Source organism: Colletes latitarsis, unplaced genomic scaffold (genome assembly GCF_051014445.1).
Source record: "Colletes latitarsis isolate SP2378_abdomen unplaced genomic scaffold, iyColLati1 scaffold0028, whole genome shotgun sequence".
In the NCBI taxonomy this organism is placed as follows: domain Eukaryota; kingdom Metazoa; phylum Arthropoda; class Insecta; order Hymenoptera; family Colletidae; genus Colletes; species Colletes latitarsis.
Window position 1 is genome coordinate 827633 of NW_027488378.1, and position 19221 is coordinate 846853.

At 57.4% G+C, this 19221-nt stretch overlaps 2 pseudogenes; both read right to left on the bottom strand.

Annotated features, from left to right (window-relative positions):
- Window positions 1-10282: 10282 nt before the first annotated feature.
- On the bottom strand, window positions 10283-10463 carry LOC143350755 (U2 spliceosomal RNA; annotated as a pseudogene).
- A 5927-nt stretch (window positions 10464-16390) lies between these two features.
- LOC143350753 (U2 spliceosomal RNA) lies at window positions 16391-16571 on the bottom strand (annotated as a pseudogene).
- Between the last annotated feature and the right edge of the window lie 2650 nt (window positions 16572-19221).

Below are 19221 nucleotides of genomic sequence, written 5' to 3' on the forward strand. Positions count from 1 at the left end.
TCCCGATGGTATCCATCGCAATCCAAGCACCTTGAGTTCGGAATCATCGAACAAGGTGAGGTCGACAGCGTGGGAGTGAGAGCTTTGTGGGATGTTTCGTAGTAATTTCTGCGAGTTACCAGCCCACTTTCTCAATTTAAACCCGCCGCCCTGTAAGAGTTCGCAAACTTGAATACGAATTTTTTCCAACAAGGACGTGTCGGGTGCCCCCATAAATACGTCATCAACGTATATATCTTTCTCGAGTATCGGAGCGGCGAGAGGAAATCTGTCACCGTCCCGTTTTTTCAACTCGAGCAGAGTACGCATCGATAAATACGGTGCACCCGCCGTTCCGTACGTAACGGTGTTCAACTCGAATGCTTTAAGCACTTCGGTTTCGGGTGTGCGCCATAAGATGCACTGAAAACGACGATCCTGCGGGGCGACGAGAATTTGCCGAAACATTTTCTCGATATCGGCCACCAGCACGTATTCGTACAGCCTCCATCTCGTCAAAACAGACGTGATGTCGTTCTGCAGTTTCGGACCTACGTGTAGGATGTCGTTCAGGGATTGTCCGCCCACCGTACGGCTGGTCGCGTTAAACACGACTCGCAGTTTGGTGGTTGCACTCTCCGTTCGGATAACCGCTCGATGCGGAATGTAGAGTCTGGATTTTTCAGAGGGCTCTATACGAGTCATGTGTTCCAACGACTCATACTCCGCGAGAAATTCTTCATATTCTCGTGCGAGGGTCTGATCCTTGTCCAATTTCCTTCTAATCCTGGTCAGCGCGGAGAGAGCGATATGGAGTGAATCTCCCAGCGCTTCTTCCGGTTTCGGATGGTTAAACGGCAATCGGACAATAAACCGTCCCGTTGCATCCCGTGCGACAGTCTTTTGGAAATGAGTTTCACACTCTTCCTCAGCTTTTGTAAGCACTGAGGTCGAGGGAATTTCTTCAATTTCCCAGAACCGTCGAATCGCGTAATCCAGCGATTCAAGTACGTTGCAATGCAACGTTCGCACGTGACACCGGGCCTTGCTTGCTGCATTTATTGGTCCGGATAATATCCAGCCGAATGCAGTTTCTTGTGCAATTGGCCCTTCGGGCGCTATTCGTCGGAATCCCGATCGAATAACTTGGGCGTACAGATCCGCGCCGATCAAAACTTCAATGTTTTGTCCGGACGCGGGTTCGGGGTCTGCGAGCATAAGGTTTCGTAACGCGTCGTCATTGAACACGTTTACACACGGCGAGGCATAGTTCGTGATTTTTGACACGACGTATGCTCTGGCCGAAACCATCGGGGTAACCCCGTTAGCCGCTCCCAGATTTAACCCTACACTGTACTTAATTTGTTGGGTTCGACCACCCCCCAAGCCCGATACCGTGGCTGAGGTTTTCCTCCTCGGGAGGTTGAGGTCATTCCTCAATCTCGCCGAGATGAAGGATGTCTCGGACCCTTGATCCAACAGCGCGCGAGTTAAACGCGACGCGCCGTTTTCTCCGTACACTCGTACGATCGCGGTAGCTAACAGCACCGGCCTCGGTACGTCTGTACTCGCAGTACAGTGTGACGTAGTAGCCCGTGACGTCGTTGCTTGCGTCGTCGAGGTATCGGCGGCTCTCGCCTTAGCCGTACGGCGCGGTGGAGGGGCGTTATCCCGCCGCTCCTCACGCTTGCCGTTCGAAAATTTCGTTTTCGGCTTTTGGCTAGGAGCCTCTCTTTCGTATTGCTCGAAATGCAACAGGGCATGATGCCTGCCACTGCATCTCGAACAAACGTGTTGGCTCCGGCAACCCTTTGCGTCATGATCTAGGGCCAGACAGATTATACACCCTTGTCTGTCCCTTATGAGCTGGTATCGCACTCTTGTGGAAAAACTCTTAAATGCACCGCATTCGGTCAGTGCATGCGTTTGTCCGCAAATTATGCACTTCCGCTGCGCAGGGGGGGAGCCCACGACGGCGTTATGACTCCGTACTCGTGGCTTATGTTCCTTTTTTGAGGCAGTTTTGCGGTTATGTTCGTCAATGACGGTCATAGCGCGTGCTTCCTGGTCAAGGAATCTCAGGATCTCCTCAATCAACGGATATTCCGTTGACATCTTGAGGGATCGTTCCCATTCCCCTTGCAACGTAGCGTCAAATTGACTTGCTACGACGTGTGTTAGTAGCCAGCTAAGCTGCTCTTCCACAGTTCCTTTTTTAGCAAGTATAGCGAGTGCTTGCCGAAAGCCAATGGTGACCTGCTGAACACTCGCCAGGTCGCCTTTTCGGATTTTTGATAGTCTCAGTATCTGATCAAGAATCTTGATCAGCACCAAGCGTGGGAGCCCGAATTCTGTTTTCAGGGTCGTCCACGCCACTGAGAAATTTTTATCCGTTATCGCAAGCGATGCGATAGCGGCTGCGGCTCTCCCGGTTATACAGGTGTTCAGGTATTGTAACCTCTGTACATCCGTTAAAGTGGGGTTGTTGATTACTCCGGCGGTAAATAGATCTTCGAAATGTTCCCATTTCGAAGAATCCCCGTCGAATTTCTCCAACCTCATCTTCGGGAGTTCGATCGGTATTGATTGCTGGATTTCCGGCATTACTGATCTTGGACCAGTCGTGATACGGGTTATTTCCGTAGACACATAAGCCTGAAAATCCAAAAACTCGTTTTCAGTTTCCCCCATAAAATCCCGTTGGAACAGCTCGTAAGAGTGTCGTTCCCCAGGAGGGAGAAGCCTACACACGACCTTATACTGATCGTTCATCTGTTGCCACAGAGTGTTTACATAATTGAGCCTTTCCTCCAGAATTTTTTCTGTATACTTAGCTCGACCCATCTTTTTAAGGTTGATGGATGCCCTGTTTATCCGTTCCATCCCTCTGGTCAAATCCTCGAGGTGTGCCTCAAGGTCAGACCACTTGGGATCTTTAGTAACGGACATGGCTGTTGAAGGTTAAACACTTCGAAACAACCGTACACGGGAGAAACTCTCGTGTATTATGTCCAACACTTCCCTTTACCGATTACCTCAGTATCCGGCTCGAAGGACCTTATGTTAAAAAGCTGATGATTTTAACGACGAAGTCCGGATAGAGGGATCGGATTTTTATTGTGGGAAGTGAGTTGGGAACTTAAGATTTTCTTTTTCAAAAACTGTTTATTATAAAAATAAAAATAAAAATAAAATAAACAATTAGAAACAACGAAAATTCTTATTAAATTGTTTTCCACGATTTCTTGGTCGGAACCGGCACGTTGAGGTAGGCCAAGATTCTGTGAACAGAAAAACACGGCAATGTGTTAGACACGTAAACACGTTACACGTATATTCGCCGCGTGTGTGTCCTCACGCTCCTGGCTTCGATATTCGAATGTATAGGAGCGGAGAATTTCGCTCGCTCGTAATATACGAGCTCGCAAGTGGACTGTAATTAATATCTGGCGTGAAAAGAATTAAATTTCCTCTCGACGCCGAACTGAGTCGATTGTCTAGTGGACGGGGATGCAAGTGGAGGTTGTAAGGCTCCAAATGCACTGATCCCGTGAGTATGCCCACGGAGTCTGTGCGTCGAGTCGCACTGCAGTACAACGGCACGACCGTCGATCTGCGGCTTCTCTTTAACGTTCCAACAGATGACTTGTTGGTCGAGAATTGTACTGCGAAGCCCGACAGCACGTGGTTCACTGCACGAATGCACCACTCGATGTGATTCGTGACAGTATTTGAACTACGTGGGGGCCTGACCCGCGACTCCTTGACCTCTCCGCACAGGTGCTCCTCTAAGCGTTACACCGGCGGGGTCTGTAGAGGGAAGGAATCGAAGACCGAAAGTCAAGCGTCCGAAGTGGACGCTGACCTGACTCCAGTGAGCCCACCTGGAGGTTCACCACGTAGGTGCCTCCCTTCGGTGTCTCCTAAGCCGAACGACAATCACAGAGAAGTTTGAACGGTATTCGCCCACTTCTCTGTGTTTCAAACGTTTATACGCTTGAAACGACAAAATAATACTGCACGAGGGGGGTCGAGCACCTTATTGGTGTATTCTCGAGCCCTCCAAATTAGACAGAAAATAGAAATTGAGCTTGTTTGGGACTTTCCCGAACGAAACTCCTGAATGCTTTTATTCGAGTCGAGAGTCGACTCGTTTGATAAGCAAAGACTAAAATTAATGAGTGCTAGTTTGAGTTTTAATGAATCCTCAGCTGTGCGAGGTCAATCAGAGGACCCGCACCAGACTGAACATCGACTCGTTGCACCCTTTATTGGTTAATTGTCTGCTAGCTTTATCTCGAGAATTTCACTCTCGAGATTCGCTCGAAATCTGTTCGGACACGATCGGGAGCCGATGTGCCTTCTTCAGAAGTCGTTGTGAGACTGTGTCGATTGACAGCCGAAAACGTCGCCGCGTTGCTCCAATTAGCCGTTCCGCGGCGCTGTCCAAATTTCGGCAGTCGATCTTTGTCTAATTCTCTACGCGCTACTCTTGCACGGTACTGACGTCATCAACACCGTTAGCACACTCGAATCGAAGGTAATGAGCCGTTACCGATGGCAGAAAAACTAGTAATACACGCGTTTTTCTATCACTGTTTGCTGTACAAATCCTATTAGAGATAATCTCCTTCGAATTGTACGTTAACAGGATTAACGGTAATCGCGGCCGAGGACAATCGCTCGGCATTATACAATCTTTAAACATAGCAAGAACAGAAACAAGAATATAGAAAAGTACAGCAATTTGACGGTGTATAGGGCCGCAAAAAGAAAGAAAAGGAATATAAATGAGCAAAGAAATATAACTGTAGAACAAAATGGCATGCAGTGAACTAGAATGAGGTAGAACGAGATCGAGTTTGGACTAGAATACGAGTGAGATAGAATTAAGTATATGCGGTATAGCACTTAAGAAAAATATATATAATACTGATGGCCAAAAGGAACGCCCACTACTCGTCTTCTCGAGCTCGGGGCAGTCCGCTGGTGCTATTGTTACCGGCCCCTCGACCCCCACGGTCCTCTTGCACGCTAATCCATCTTCTTGGCGCCACCGCGTTCTCGTCAGCTTCGGGCGCCGCGGTCGGAGCGGGGTACTGCCGGATCCCAGAGACGTGTTCCACGTAAATGTCCCTGGACCAGGCTATGGTCTCTGATACCATGAGCCGTCTCATGGTCCTCGCGTAGAACCGTGAGACGCGCAGCGTTTTCAGGAGGGACTCGTTGTCCGGGTGCCAGGCGCCCAGGGCCCCGACGATGAACGCGTCCACGTGGACGGTGTAGCCGCGCCGGCGGAGAGCACACGCTATAGGCGCGTATTTTCGCAGTTTCTCCGCCTTGGCGTCTTCGAAGGCCATGAAGGTGTTTTCAAATGGCACGGCCACATAGACCAGGTGAACGGTCCGTGACGGCTCGTGCGTCACGACTATGTCGGGACGCAAGGCCGCCAGTTCGTCGGGGACACCCGGGACACGTCGGTCAACCCGGAGGTCGCCCGGGAGACGGGTCGCCCTCGCAAGCCTGCGAACCAAGCCGTGGTGCCGGAGCTGGCGAGCCGCCGAGTGAACGCCGCAGTGCCCGAGCACGTGAGGAAGGCTCTCGAGCTTAAACCCGCATCGCCGACATCGTTTATCGCCCTCCCCCCAACGGATTGCTCCATTGAGTGGGAGGACATCAAGGCGCGCGCGATGGATAAAGCGCCAGTCGGCGAAGCGAGTAAATGACCCCCCACGCATGAAGTGATTGCTCACCGCATGGCGGGAGGTCACGCCGAAAACCTTCCCCTGGTCAGGTTTCCGGACCAGTGTCATCCTGTAGTGCTCAGCCACTGCCGCCCTCATCCGGCGGATTATCTCCGCCTTCGCTCCTGGTGACACCACGACCGGTTCGCCCCGCGAGGCGATCTCCACCGAGAGCTCGGCCCGACCATCGTCCCACTTCCACCGAAAACCGAAACGCGCCGCAGACCTGAGCGCGGCGGACCGCACCCGCGACCAGAATGAGGCACATCCGCTGGTTGGCCACGCGAAGTCCCCGGTCAAACGACCCGACAGGTACTCCGCGAGGTCCCCCTCTGTCGGAGGCCGACGCAGCTTGTCCCGCGCCGCTGTATCAAGGGATGCCCTTGCCAGTGATGCAACGACCGGGTCCCGTGCGTTCAGAAGCCTGAACGCATGGGCCACGGTCGTCACATCAGCCAGGTCAGCCAGTGGGAGGAGTCCGCATCCTCCCCACGAAGGGGGGATGTATACCACCTCCGCACTGGCCCGCTGTGGCAAATTGAGCCATCCCTTGACCACGCGCCTAACAGCCTTGTCTACCTCCGCCAGTGCCGACTTCCTCACGCTGGCGCCCCGTAGCAGGAAATCCACCCGTGGAATTATAACCGATCTTAGGGTTTCCACCTTCTGCCACGGAGCTAGCAGGGAGCGATCCACCGCCCCCAGGTCCCTCAGCACATCCCGGATCGTGGAGTAGGGCGTCTGGTCGATCCGAACCCCGGTGGGAATGCCCAGGTGCTCATAGGCGTCTCCGTCTCCGAGCGCTGGAACGGGTCCCTCGTTGAGGCCAAACTCGGTCCGGGCCACCGCGCCGCTTCCAAGGACGTGCAGCGTCGCGCACTTCCCCGGATTGAACGCGAGGCCCAGACTCCGCGCCGTGGCCTCTGCTGCACCCAGTAGCCCTCTCATGCCCTCGGGGGACGTCGCGATCAATGCGATATCATCCGCGTAGGCTAGGGCTGCTACCTTAAAGCCCGCCATCTCGTACCCGGCCCTCGACTCCGCGGCTTGTCGAACCACGGGTTCGATTGCCAGGTTAAAGAGTATAGGGCTCAAGGGGCAGCCCTGTCTTACTCCCGACTGCATGGGGATCATATCAGTGAATCCTTCGGCAGTACGGACCCTCGTCGTGCAATCGGTGTATAGACACCGGACGAGGTTGACGATCGCGTGGGGGGCACCGGCACCGGCCAGCGCGTTTAAGATGGCGGCGTGGGGGACCGAACCAAAAGCATTGGAAAGGTCCAGCCACGCAACCACCACCTCCCTCCGCCGTCGCTTCGCGTCGATAAGGGCCTCCCGCAGCACGAAGTTGTGCTCAAGGCACCCCTCATACGGCAGAAAGCCCTTTTGTGCCGGGGAGAGCCGTCGATTTTGGACGGCCCAGCGGGTAAGGCGGTCGGCCATCACGGCCGCGAAGAGCTTGGGGATTACGTCGCCCATGGCGATGGGACGCCAGTTGCTGAGGTCATCCCTCTCACCTTTCTTGTAAATCAAGATGGTATTTGACTCCTTCCACAGGGAGGGAATCAACTCCACCCGACGGCACGCATTGTATGCCGCCGTCAGGACCTCGGCTCCCGGATCGGCCCCCCTCAGGTCGGCGTAGGTGATTCCATCCGGTCCGGGGGATGATTTTTTCATCCTCCGGAGGCGGTTGAACACCTCGGCCGACCCGAAGGGCCTCTCCAGTGCCTCATTGGTTCCTTCATCCGGCTGGTCGTGGTGGAGCGCCGGGAAGTGTTCCGAACGGTCCCGAGCCGCATATATAGAACTAAAGTGCCCTTGGACAATGTCCTTGGGCACTTGGCAGTGCGGAGATTGCTCGGCTAGCACCTCCTGCACTGCCCGCTTGCGGTTCGTTCGGAACAGACGCTGTATTCGCGTGGCTTCCCGGACGTGTTCCGTCCGTGTGGAAGGAGCCCCGGTCGCTCCGTTGCAACTGGCATCCCCTCGGGGACGCACCCTCAAACTCTCCGCCGCATCCGACCTTCCTCCTCCCCCCCCAGTGGCTCTTGCGGCACCCCCCCTTCCACGAGCGGAACGCCTCGAACCAAAGAAGTCCGCCACAAGGGCGGCAAGGGCCTCTAAGCCCTCCGCTGTCCCCACCGCCTCCGCAGCCGCGACGATTCGCGCCCTTTCGGACGCTTCCTCGGCGCCGCCGCGTCGGCGGGGGGCAGCAATTGGCGTCCGCTCGCTCCGGGTGGGTCCGCGCCCTCTCCCTGGACGCTCCACGATTGCATCGGGATTCCGCTCCGGCCCATGTCTGAGCCCCCCACACGTCCGCTGCGTCCGCTTACCTCCGGTCACCGTCGGGTCACTCCGTGCGCACGTTCCTGGGTCGGCACCACTCCCTCTCCCCCTCGTCGCCGTCTGCCTCCGGTCCACGGCGGCGTTCCCTCTACTGACCGCAGGGGTTGCACCACTCGGGGCCGCAGTCCTTCTACAAACAGAGCCCCGGTTTGACCCGGGGGCATTAGTCGGACTGCCCCGGCTCGCGTCGGTTATATTACGGTTTACCATCCCTTGCTGGTCGTCCGAAATAGAATTGCTATTAAAATTTATAGGGCTCGTGGCCCTGTCACAGTACCTTTTTATACTGCTAAAATCTTTAGTCCTGTTGTTAAAATCCGTATTATAATTGTTACCCTTATTACTAGTTGGGCCCTGGTCCGTATTTCGGCCCCGTTCCGCCTCCACGGAGGGACCGACCATTCCTGCGCTGCCGGGGGGCATTACTCCTTCCTCCGTTGCCTCCTGTTCCCCCGGCACGGGGGTCTGCAGCCCGGCCCTCTTCCTTCCTCTTCTGGGGGCCGCCACTGTCCAGTCTTCATTCGGCGGCGACGACGACGGGGCCGCTGTCGTTGCATCTTCTTCCGACGACGACTCCTCGATGGCCGGGAGTCTCCTCCTTCTCCCTCTTCTCGTCGTCCCCTCCCCTGGGGATACGGGGGCGGCGGTGTTGCCCCCCTTCGTCCCCCTCCCGGGCGGGAGGGACACGGCCCGGGCGCTTCTTCCTCTCCTTGGGGTGGGGCATCCTAGTGCCGCCGGAGATGTCGTCGGCGGCGTCCTTCTCCCGGCCGCGACTGGTACCACCGCCTGCGGAGTGCCGCGAATCCTCCTGCTTCGTCGTGGTGTGCCCGGGGTCTGCTGGGGGGGCTCGGTGGCGGCTCTCCTGGCTCGCGCCCTCGTCCTGGGCGCGAGTGCCGGCGGCGAGGTGGAATTGCCGCCGGCTGTCCCCCTCGGCGATGGAGTTGGACCCCGGGTAGGCGGCGGTGTCACGACCGGTGCGGGTATTGACCCCCGCACCACCGAGGTCGTCGTCGTGGTCGTCGTAATCGTCGTCGTCGTCGTCGTCGTGGCCGCCGTGGATGTTACGACCACCGGGGCAATCCTACCGGCCGACGACAGATTGCCGGAGTTGGTCTGGGTTAGTTGTCCGGCGGGGGGGGCGGCTGGGTGGTGGTGGTCCCCCCCACTGTCGTCGGTCCGGCCGGCGAGGGCGTCTTGGGCGTTGTCCTCTTCGTTTCCCTCGCCGTGGCTGTCGTCGTTACCCCGGTGGTGGCGGCCGGTGGCCCCCGGGTGACCTCCGCGAAGGTGGTGGTCGGAGTCACCCTTCTGCTGCACCCCCTCGGAGCAGCCGTTGCGGGCTCGGGCTGCGACCCGCTGCGTCTGGCGGCGACGGTAACAAAGTTCTTCAGTGTGGCGGTGGCGGGCTTCTTTCCCGCCACCGTCGCCGCCGTTGTCCTCCGCCCTGTCGTTGTCCTCGCCGTCGTCGTTGTGGGGGCGGAGGACTTTGACTTACCGCGGGAGGTCGACGCCGCCACCGCTGGCACGTTTCTTCTCGCGCATGGCGGCTCGCCTCCTCGCGTGGTCGATCGATCCGTTTCGGCGGATCGCGGGGCCTCGCTTCTCGCGCCCTCGCGGAGGGAGCCCGTCCCCCCCGCGGGTCCGCTGGCCGGGGATGCAGATGCGTCACCCGGGGCGGCCGATGGTGCACCAGCGGCAGGAGGATTCGGTGCACCATTCGCGTGGCTTGCAGCGTGATGCTGCTTCACCTTCTTCAGTGCATAAGCACTGTTGTCGGTGAAGCCGCAATCACCGCATACAAACCTACGCGTAATACCCGAATGGTGAAGTTTAAGGTGTTTACCTAAATCCTCGTGCCGCTGGTACACCGCCGCTCCCCTTCGCAGCGCCGTAGTCCCTCGATGGCAGTAGGGACAGATAAATTGGTCGGGGAACGGGAACTTAACGATTACCTCGTTTCCTCGGGCGACGCATCCGGATCCTTCGGCCATGCCTAAAACTTAGAAAATAAAACGAAAAACAGAGAGAGAGCAAAAGTAAGAGTCAAAGTGTATATAGAAAGTCAGAATAAAAGTTAAAAGTTAAAAGTTAAAAGTTAAAAGTTAAAAGTTAAAAGTTAAAAGTTAAAAGTTAAAAGTTAAAAGTTAAAAGTCAAAAGTTAAAAGATCAATAAATAAATAAATAAAATACTTAAAATCTGATTTTCGTGTAGTTATTGAGCCAATCCTGGCGGCACTGCAATGCCAGGCTGACTCGCGACAGAGGTGGAGCAAGCTCCAACTGCTCCGTCAATTTCCAAAAATCAGATTAATATTCTGACTCCCCGATGGGGAGTGTATCAGATATTAAGCTGATAAGAACAGATAAAAGCAGTTTTATTTCAATAAATGTTTCCCCGGGGCTTCGCCCCGGGGATCAGGTACAGAGTATACATATATATCGGTCATCTGACAAAATTAATATAATTTTAAAGGGCGCAGGGACAGTCCCCCTGCGCCCTTATCGTCGTAGCACTTTCACATTTAATTATCGCACTGGGCGTCCAACTGATGCGTGTATGTAGTAGTCCGTTATGGCTCCTTCCTTGTCAAGTCATCATGTGGATTTTGACCATAAGTATGTTAACATGAATAACAGGCAACTAAATAAATAAATAAATAAATAAATAAATAAGTAATAAAATAAGTAACAACAAGGAAGAGGAGAGTAGATCATAATACCAGCAAATAGCAAGAACAGAAACAAGAATATAGAAAAGTACAGCAATTTGACGGTGTATAGGGCCGCAAAAAGAAAGAAAAGGAATATAAATGAGCAAAGAAATATAACTGTAGAACAAAATGGCATGCAGTGAACTAGAATGAGGTAGAACGAGATCGAGTTTGGACTAGAATACGAGTGAGATAGAATTAAGTATATGCAGTATAGCACTTAAGAAAAATATATATAATACTGATGGCCAAAAGGAACGCCCACTACTCGTCTTCTCGAGCTCGGGGCAGTCCGCTGGTGCTATTATTTCCGGCCCCTTGACCCCCACGGTCCTCTTGCACGCTAGTCAATCTTCTCGACGCCACCGCGTTCTCGTCAGCTTCGGGCGCCGCGGTCGGAGCGGGGTACTGCCGGATCCCAGAGACGTGTTCCACGTAAATGTCCCTGGACCAGGCTATGGTCTCTGATACCATGAGCCGTCTCATAGTCCTCGCGTAGAACCGTGAGACGCGCAGCGTTTTCAGGAGGGACTCGTTGTCCGGGTGCCAGGCGCCCAGGGCCCCGACGATGAACGCGTCCACATGGACGGCGTAGCCGCGCCGGCGGAGAGCACACGCTATAGGCGCGTATTTTCGCAATTTCTCCGCCTTGGCGTCTTCGAAGGCCATGAAGGTGTTTTCGAATGGCACGGCCACATCGACCAGGTGGACGGTCCGTGACGGCTCGTGCGTCACGACTATGTCAGGACGCAAGGCCGCCAGTTCGTCGGGGACACCCGGGACACGTCGGTCAACCCGGAGGTCGCCCGGAAGACGGGTCGCCCTCGCGAGCCTGCGGACCAAGCCGTGGTGCCGGAGCTGGCGAGCCGCCGAGTGAACGCCGCAGTGCCCGAGCACGTGAGGAAGGCTCTCGAGCTTAAACCCGCATCGCCGACATCGTTTATCGCCCTCCCCCCAACGGATTGCTCCATTGAGTGGGAGGACATCAAGGCGCGCGCGATGGATAAAGCGCCAGTCGGCGAAGCGAGTAAATGACCCCCCACGCATGAAGTGATTACTCACAGCATGGCGGGAGGTCACGCCGAAAACCTTCCCCTGGTCAGGTTTCCGGACCAGTGTCATTTTGTAGTGCTCAGCCACTGCCGCCCTCATCCGGCGGATTATCTCCGCCTTCGCTCCTGGTGACACCACGACCGGTTCGCCCCGCGAGGCGATCTCCACCGAGAGCTCGGCCCGACCATCGTCCCACTTCCACCGAAAACCGAAACGCGCCGCCGACCTGAGCGCGGCGGACCGCACCCGCGACCAGAATGAGGCACATCCGCTGGTTGGCCACGCGAAGTCCCCGGTCAAACGACCCGACAGGTACTCCGCGAGGTCCCCCTCTGTCGGAGGCCGACGCAGCTTGTCCCGCGCCGCTGTATCAAGGGATGCCCTTACCAGTGATGCAACGACCGGGTCCCGTGCGTTCAGAAGCCTGAACGCATGGGCCACGGTCGTCACATCAGCCAGGTCAGCCAGGGGGAGGAGTCCGCATCCTCCCCACGACGGGGGGATGTAAACTACCTCCGCACTGGCCCGCTGTGGCAAATTGAGCCATCCCTTGACCACGCGCCTGACAGCCTTGTCTACCTCCGCCAGTGCCGACTTCCTCACGCTGGCGCCCCGTAGCAGGAAATCCACCCGTGGAATTATAACCGATCTTAGGGTTTCCACCTTCTGCCACGGAGCTAGCAGGGAGCGGTCCACCGCTCCCAGGTCCCTCAGCACATCCCGGATCGTGGAGTAGGGCGTCTGGTCGATCCGAACCCCGGTGGGAATGCCCAGGTGCTCATAGGCGTCTCCGTCTCCGAGCGCTGGAACGGGTCCCTCGTTGAGGCCAAACTCGGTCCGGGCCACCGCGCCGCTTCCAAGGACGTGCAGCGTCGCGCACTTCCCCGGATTGAACGCGAGGCCCAGACTCCGCGCCGTGGCCTCTGCTGCAACCAGTAGCCCTCTCATGCCCTCGGGGGACGTCGCGATCAATGCGATATCATCCGCGTAAGCCAGGGCTGCTACCTTAAAGCCCGCCATCTCGTACCCGGCCCTCGACTCCGCGGCTTGACGAACCACGGGTTCGATTGCCAGGTTAAAGAGTATAGGACTCAAGGGGCAGCCCTGTCTTACTCCCGACTGCATGGGGATCCTATCAGTGAATCCTTCGGCAGTACGGACCCTCGTCGTGCAATCGGTGTATAGACACCGGACGAGGTTGACGATCGCGTGGGGGGCACCGGCACCGGCCAGTGCGTTTAAGATGGCGGCGTGGGGGACCGATCCAAAAGCATTGGAAAGGTCCAGCCACGCCACCACCAACTCCCTCCGCCGTCGCTTCGCGTCGGTAAGGGCCTCCCGCAGCACGAAGTTGTGCTCAAGGCACCCCTCATACGGCAGAAAGCCCTTTTGTGCCGGGGAGAGCCGTCGATTTTGGACGGCCCAGCGGGTAAGGCGGTCAGCCATCACGGCCGCGAAGAGCTTGGGGATTACGTCACCCATGGCGATGGGACGCCAGTTGCTGAGGTCATCCCTCTCACCTTTCTTGTAAATCAAGATGGTATTTGACTCCTTCCACAGGGAGGGAATCAACTCCATCCGACGGCACGCATTGTATGCCGCCGTCAGGACCTCGGCTCCCGGATCGGCCCCCCTCAGGTCGGCGTAGGTGATTCCATCCGGTCCGGGGGATGATTTTTTCATCCTCCGGAGGCGGTTGAACACCTCGGCCGACCCGAAGGGCCTCTCCAGTGCCTCATTGGTGCCTTCATCCGGCTGGTCGTGGTGGAGCGCCGGGAAGTGCTCCGAACGGTCCCGAGCCGCATATATAGAACTAAAGTGCCCTTGGACAATGTCCTTGGGCATTTGGCAGTGCGGAGATTGCTCGGCCAGCACCTCCTGCACTGCTCGCTTGCGGTTCGTTCGGAACAGACGCTGTATTCGCGTGGCTTCCCGGACGTGTTCCGTCCGTGTAGAAGGAGCCCCGGTCGCTCCGTTGCAACTGGCATCCCCTCGGGGACGCACCCCCAAACTCACCGCCGCATCCGGCCTTCCTCCTCCCCCCCCAGTGGCTCTTGCGGCACCCCCCCTTCCGCGAGCGGAACGCCTCGAACCAAAGAAGTCCGCCACAAGGGCGGCAAGGGCCTCTAAGCCCTCCGCTGTCTCCACCGCCTCCGCAGCCGCGACGATTCGCGCCCTTTCGGACGCTTCCTCGGCGCCGCCGCGTCGGCGGGGGGCAGCCATTGGCGTCCGCTCGCCCCGGGTGGGTCCGCGCCCTCTCCCTGGACGCTCCACGATTGCTTCGGGATTCCGCCCCGGCCCATGTCTGAGCCCCCCACACGCTCGCTGCGTCCGCTTACCTCCGGTCACCATCGGGTCACTCCGTGTGCACGTTCCTGGATCGACACCACTCCCTCTCCCCCTCGTCGCCGTCCGCCTCCGGTCCACGGCGGCGTTCCCTCTACTGACCGCAGGGGTTGCACCACTCGGGGCCGCGGTCCTTCTACAAACAGAGCCCCGGTTTGACCCGGGGGCATTAGTCGGACTGCCCCGGCTCGCGTCGATTGCGTTAAAATTTAAATCCCATCGCTGGTCGTCTTGGTTAGGATTGTCATAGCTGCTGTTAAAATTAATGGGGCTCGTGGCCCTATCACAGTACCTTTTAATCCTGCTAAAATCTTTAGTCCTGCTACTAAAATCAACATTATTATTATTGTCATTACTATTAATATTACTAATATTAGATGGGCCCTGGTCCGTATTTCGGCCCCGTTCCGCCTCCACGGAGGGACCGACCATTTCTGCGCTGCCGGGGGGCGTTATTCTTCTCTCCGTGGCTCCCTGGCCCCCCGGCACGGGGGTCTGCAGCCCAGCCCTCCTCCTTCCTCTTCTGGGGGCCGCCACTGTCCAGTCTACCCTCGGCGACGACGACGACGGAGCCGCTGTCGCTTCCGCATCTTCGCCCTCTCCTGACGACGACTCCTCGATGGCCGGGAGTCTCCTCCTTCTCCCTCTTCTTGTCGTCCCCACCCCTGGGGATGTGGGGGCGGTGGTGTTGCCCCCTTTCGTTCCCCTCCCGGGCGGGAGGGACACGGCCCGGGCACTTCTTCCTCTCCTTGGGGTGGGGCATCCTAGCGCCGCCGGAGAAGTCGTCGGCGGCGTCCTCCTCCCGGCCGCGACTGGTTCCACCGCCTGGGGGGTGCCGCGGATCCTCCTACTGCGCCGTAATGTACCCGGGGTCTGCTGGGGGGGCTCGGTGGCGGCTCTCCTGGCTCGCGCCCTCGTCCTGGGCGCGAGTGCCGGCGGCGAGGTGGAATTGCCGCCGGCTGTCCCCCTCGGTGATGGAGTTGGGCCCCGGGTGGGTGGTGGTGTCACGACAGGTGCGGGTATTGACCCCCGCACCACCGAGGTCGTCGTCGTGGTCGTCGTGATCGTCGTCGTCGTCGTCGTCGTGGCCGCCGTGGATGTTACGACCACCGGGGCAATCCTACCGGCCGACGACAGATTGCCGGAGTTGGTCTGGGTTAGTTGTCCGGCGGGGGGGGGGGGCGGCTGGGTGGTGGTGGTCCCCCCTACTGTCGTCGGTCCGGCCGGCGAGGGCGTCTTGGGCGTTGTCCTCTTCGTTTCCCTCGCCGTGGCTGTCGTCGTTACCCCGGTGGTGGCGGCCGGTGGCCCCCGGGTGACCTCCGCGAAGGTGGTGGTCGGAGTCACCCTTCTGCTGCACCCCCTCGGTGCAGCCGTTGCGGGCTCGGGCTGCGACCCGCTGCGTCTGGCGGCGACGGTAACAAAGTTCTTCAGTGTGGCGGTGGCGGTCTTCTTTCCCGCCACCGTCGCCGCCGTTGTCCTCCGCCCTGTCGTTGTCCTCGCCGTCGTCGTTGTGGGGGCGGAGGACTTTGACTTACCGCGGGAGGTCGACGCCGCCACCGCTGGCACGTTTCTTCTCGCGCATGGCGGCTCGCCTCCTCGCGTGGTCGATCGATCCGTTTCGGCGGATCGCGGGGCCTCGCTTCTCGCGCCCTCGCGGAGGGAGCCCGTCCCCCCCGCGGGTCCGCTTGCCGGGGATGCAGATGCGTCGCCCGGGGCGGCCGATGGTGCACCAGCGGTAGGAGGATTCGGTGCACCATTCGCGTGGCTTGCAGCGTGATGCTGCTTCACCTTCTTCAGTGCATAAGCACTGTTGTCGGTGAAGCCGCAATCACCGCATACAAACCTACGCGTAATACCCGAATGGTGAAGTTTAAGGTGTTTACCTAAATCCTCGTGCCGCTGGTACACCGCCGCTCCCCTTCGCAGCGCCGTAGTCCCTCGATGGCAGTAGGGACAGATAAATTGGTCGGGGAACGGGAACTTAACGATTACCTCGTTTCCTCGGGCGACGCATCCGGATCCTTCGGCCATGCCTGAAACTTAGAAAATAAAACGAAGAACAGAGAGAGAGCAAAAGGAAGAGTCAAAGTGTATATAAAAGTTAGAAGTTAAAAGTTAAAAGTTAAAAGTTAAAAGTTAAAAGTTAAAAGTTAAAAGTCAAGAGTTAAAAGATAAATAAATAAAATACTTAAAATCTGATTTTTGTGTAGTTATTGAGCCAATCCTGGCGGCACTGCAATGCCAGGCTGACTCGCGACAGAGGTGGAGCAAGCTCCAACTGCTCCGTCAATTTCCAAAAATCAGATTAATATTCTGACTCCCCGATGGGGAGTGTATCAGATATTAAGCTGATAAGAACAGATAAAAGCAGTTTTATTTCAATAAATGTTTCCCCGGGGCGAAGCCCCGGGGATCAGGTACAGAGTATACATATGTTTTTGCAGGTTGCATGGCTAATTATTATAATTTCAAAGTGCGCAGGGACAGTCCCCCTGCGCCCTTGTCGTCATAGTACTTTCACATTTAATATCGCACTGGGCGTCCATATGATATGTGTGTAGGGTAATCCACTTTAGTTTCCTCCTTATCAGATCCTCATACGAATTTTAACGTTGTATAAGTTGACGTGACTAGATAGCTAAAAGAAATAAATAAATATAGATAACAGTAACATAAACAAAATATAACGGAGTATAACAATTCGACGGTGTATAGGGCCGCAAAAAGAAAGAAAGAAAGGAGGTATAAACAGACGAGGAGTTGTTATATAACATAAAGCAAAGTAAAATAAAGTAAAATAGCATACAGTAATCTAGGATTAGGTATTATATGGTCAAGTCGAGTGCCATGTATAGGGTGGCTTGACTAGAATATAAATAGCAACACAAGAAAGAAGAGTATCGCCTCTAGAAGTGCATGCTGCAGATTGCCGGCTAGGACGCCCACTACTCGTCCTCTCGAGCTCGGGGCAGTCCGCTGGTGCTATTATTTCCGGCCCCTCGTCCCCCACGGTCCTCTTGCTCGCTAGTCAATCCTCTTGACGCCACCGCGTTCTCGTCAGCTTCGGGCGCCGCGGTCGGAGCGGGGTACTGCCGGATCCCAGAGACGTGTTCCACGTAAATGTCCCTGGACCAGGCTATGGTCTCTGATACCATGAGCCGTCTCATGGTCCTCGCGTAGAACCGTGAGACGCGCAGCGTTTTCAGGAGGGACTCGTTGTCCGGGTGCCAGGCGCCCAGGGCCCCGACGATGAACGCGCCCACGTGGACGGTGTAGCCGCGCCGGCGGAGAGCACACGCTATAGGCGCGTATTTTCGCAGTTTCTCCGCCTTGGCATCTTCGAAGGCCATGAAGGTGTTTTCAAATGGCACGGCCACATCGACCAGGTGGACGGTCCGTGACGGCTCGTGCGTCACGACTATGTCGGGACGCAAGGCCGCCAGTTCGTCGGGGACACCCGGGACACGTCGGTCAACCCGGAGGTCGCCCGGAAGACGGGTCGCCCTCGCAAGCCTGCGAACCAAGCCGTGGTGTCGGAGCTGGCGAGCCGCCGAGTGAACGCCGCAGTGCCCGAGCACGTGAGGAAGGCTCTCGAGCTTAAACCCGCATCGCCGACATCGTTTATCGCCCTCCCCCCAACGGATTGCTCCATTGAGTGGGAGGACATCCAGGCGCGCGCGATGGATAAAGCGCCAGTCGGCGAAGCGAGTAAATGACCCCCCACGCATGAAGTGATTGCTCACCGCATGGCGGGAGGTCACGCCGAAAACCTTCCCCTGGTCAGGTTTCCGGACCAGTGTCATTCTGTAGTGCTCAGCCACTGCCGCCCTCATCCGGCGGATTATCTCCGCCTTCGCCCCTGGTGACACCACGACCGGTTCGCCCCGCGAGGCGATCTCCACCGAGAGCTCGGCCCGACCATCGTCCCACTTCCACCGAAAACCGAAACGCGCCGCAGACCTGAGCGCGGCGGACCGCACCCGCGACCAGAATGAGGCACATCCGCTGGTTGGCCACGCGAAGTCCCCGGTCAAACGACCTGACAGGTACTCCGCGAGGTCCCCCTCTGTCGGAGGCCGACGCAGCTTGTCCCGCGCCGCTGTATCAAGGGATGCCCTTGCCAGTGATGCAACGACCGGGTCCCGTGCGTTCAGAAGCCTGAACGCATGGGCCACGGTCGTCACATCAGCCAGGTCAGCCAGCGGGAGGAGTCCGCATCCTCCCCATGAAGGGGGGATGTAAACTACCTCCGCACTGGCCCGCTGTGGCAAATTGAGCCATCCCTTGACCACGCGCCTAACAGCCTTGTCTACCTCCGCCAGTGCCGACTTCCTCACGCTGGCGCCCCGTAGCAGGAAGTCCACCCGTGGAATTATAACCGATCTTAAGGTTTCCACCTTCTGCCACGGAGCTAGCAGGGAGCGATCCACCGCCCCCAGGTCCCTCAGCACATCCCGGATCGTGGAGTAGGGCGTCTGGTCGATCCGAACCCCGGTGGGAATGCCCAGGTGCTCATAGGCGTCTCCGTCTCCGAGCGCTGGAACGAGTCCCTCGTTGAGGCCAAACTCGGTCCGGGCCACCGCGCCGCTTCCAAGGACGTGTAGCGTCGCGCACTTCCCCGGATTGAACGCGAGGCCCAGACTCCGCGCCGTGGCCTCTGCTGCTCCCAGTAGCCCTCTCATGCCCTCGGGGGACGTCGCGATCAATGCGATATCATCCGCGTAAGCTAGGGCTGCTACCTTAAAGCCCGCCATCTCATACCCGGCCCTCGACTCCGCGGCTTGTCGAACCACGGGTTCGATTGCCAGGTTAAAGAGTATAGGGCTCAAGGGGCAGCCCTGTCTTACTCCCGACTGCATGGGGATCCTATCAGTGAATCCTTCGGCCGTACGGACCCTCGTCGTGCAATCGGTGTATAGACACCGGACGAGGTTGACGATCGCGTGGGGGGCACCGGCACCGGCCAGCGCGTTTAGGATGGCGGCGTGGGGGACCGAACCAAAAGCATTGGAAAGGTCCAGCCACGCAACCACCAACTC